Source organism: Melanotaenia boesemani, chromosome 5 (assembly GCF_017639745.1).
Source record: "Melanotaenia boesemani isolate fMelBoe1 chromosome 5, fMelBoe1.pri, whole genome shotgun sequence".
Classification (NCBI taxonomy): domain Eukaryota; kingdom Metazoa; phylum Chordata; class Actinopteri; order Atheriniformes; family Melanotaeniidae; genus Melanotaenia; species Melanotaenia boesemani.
Genome location: NC_055686.1, coordinates 35,072,362 through 35,074,566, shown reverse-complemented (window position 1 = coordinate 35,074,566; position 2,205 = coordinate 35,072,362). Strand labels below are relative to the sequence as shown.

Genomic DNA, 2,205 nt, shown 5'->3' with positions numbered 1-2,205 from the left:
GTGACATATCAGCTGCAAGCATGTAGTTGGAGAATGATCTGGCATGTTTACTCGGCATTAAGCTGCCCATGGCTTTTCATTGTTTACAATGTGTGAGGCAACTGGGCCATGGTTAATGCAGAAACACAGATTTTCCTGAGCAGTGTTCAGAAGCAACAAGTCCATACTTCTGGCTGATGCCTTCAACACTTGTATTAGCACAAAGCACCCCTGACCTCCTTAGCTTCCATTTGACAAACTTATCCATTTCTCCCAAGTCCAAGTTCCCAATCACTTCTCTTTGTATAAAATATGACAAGCTGGGAATGGAATAAGCAAACTATGGTTGCTTATGTAAGTGAGTATTTTTCTGTTGCACAACTTTTTGAGCAGTTGTGGAACCATCAAACGTATGTTTTTGGTTGCCCACTGAAAAAATATTTGAACACAGAGCACTGTTATCACCCATTTAGCTATCTTCTCTCTCTGTGTGCTCATGGCGTTTGCAATAAAATCACTTGAAAGGCCTAATCCAAATCCTGAACAGACATCTGACCAAATGATACTTGCCTTATGAGTTTAAGACCAGTGCCCTTAAGGTATTTGGTCAGCTTCACGATTTTGCCTAAATCTCACTGTCAAGCCAGTATTTTATGGGGCTCTTTGATAAAACAGTCAGCCATAAGGTGTAGCAAATAAGTCTAATCATTTTCCTGACTGTGTTGAAATGACTCAACTTGTCCTCGCAACCAGACAGACAATTTCTTGCAGAAAAGGCCAAAACAAAGAAAGAGAAGTAGCATTGGATCATTTGTTAGTTGTGGCGCACAAAGCTCAGCTTTTATACAATGTTTGCGCTGGCAAATTGTCAGTGGGGCACTCTGTTTGGAGATTTTGACCTGTCCACTTGCATTTAAGCTCATCATGTTTGCAGAAAACAGATGCATTCCTACGGGACATGAAGAAGTAGTGAGAAGGCGGCAGTAACAACAACTTGGAGGATTCTTTGGACATGGCATGTCTCTGGAGATGAAGAAAGCGTAGGTACTATTCAGCTGTTAGCAATGCAGCAGAAGCCAGCATTTTGACCAGACGTTCAAAGAGGCTGCTGCACTAAGCACGTCACAGCAGGTTCCACCGAGATTTGAACTCGGATCGCTGGATTCAGAGTCCAGAGTGCTGACCATTACACCATGAAACCCTACATTTTGCCACTCCCTATGCCCCGAGTAAAGCTAGCGAGCCATGCTGGCATAACGTAGCATCACCTTTACAAATCAGGGACATTTTCACTCGAACCTCTGTTGATTCAGCTATTGTTCCCCTTTAGTATAATGGCCAGTATCTCCGCCTGTCATGCGGAAGATCGGTCTTCCATTCCCTGATGGGGAAAGGTGGCTGTTCTTAACTTCCTTGGGTATTCATCACAGCCGTGCGTTGCACATCACTGATAAAAAATAGCTCCAAAATCTTCTGACACATAGATTATCTGCTGGAGATGCTTTCTCTAAACGAATATTTCTCTACACTGCCAGCTGAATGCAGCTCGTATGAAGCAGGACCTACCACAGACAGTGACATATCAGCTGCAAGCATGTAGTTGGAGAATGATCTGGCATGTTTACTCGGCATTAAGCTGCCCATGGCTTTTCATTGTTTACAATGTGTGAGGCAACTGGGCCATGGTTAATGCAGAAATACAGATTTTCCTGAGCAGTGTTCAGAAGCAACAAGTCCATACTTCTGGCTGATGCCTTCAACACTTGTATTAGCACAAAGCACCCCTGACCTCCTTAGCTTCCATTTGACAAACTTATCCATTTCTCCCAAGTCCAAGTTCCCAATCACTTCTCTTTGTATAAAATATGACAAGCTGGGAATGGAATAAGCAAACTATGGTTGCTTATGTAAGTGAGTATTTTTCTGTTGCACAACTTTTTGAGCAGTTGTGGAACCATCAAATGTATGTTTTTGGTTGCCCACTGAAAAAATATTTGAACACAGAGCACTGTTATCACCCATTTAGCTATCTTCTCTCTCTGTGTGCTCATGGCGTTTGCAATAAAATCACTTGAAAGGCCTAATCCAAATCCTGAACAGACATCTGACCAAATGATACTTGCCTTATGAGTTTAAGACCGATGCCCTTAAGGTATTTGGCCAGCTTCACGATTTAGCCTAAATCTCACTGTCAAGCCAGTATTTTATGGGGCTCTTTGATAAAAC

At 42.5% G+C, this 2,205-nt stretch overlaps 1 non-coding gene across 1 annotated transcript; it reads right to left on the bottom strand.

Moving 5' to 3' along the window:
• Positions 1–1,108: 1,108 nt before the first annotated feature.
• trnaq-cug lies at positions 1,109–1,180 on the bottom strand. The gene has a single exon. It is a non-coding gene; the product is annotated as a tRNA-Gln (tRNA).
• Between the last annotated feature and the right edge of the window lie 1,025 nt (positions 1,181–2,205).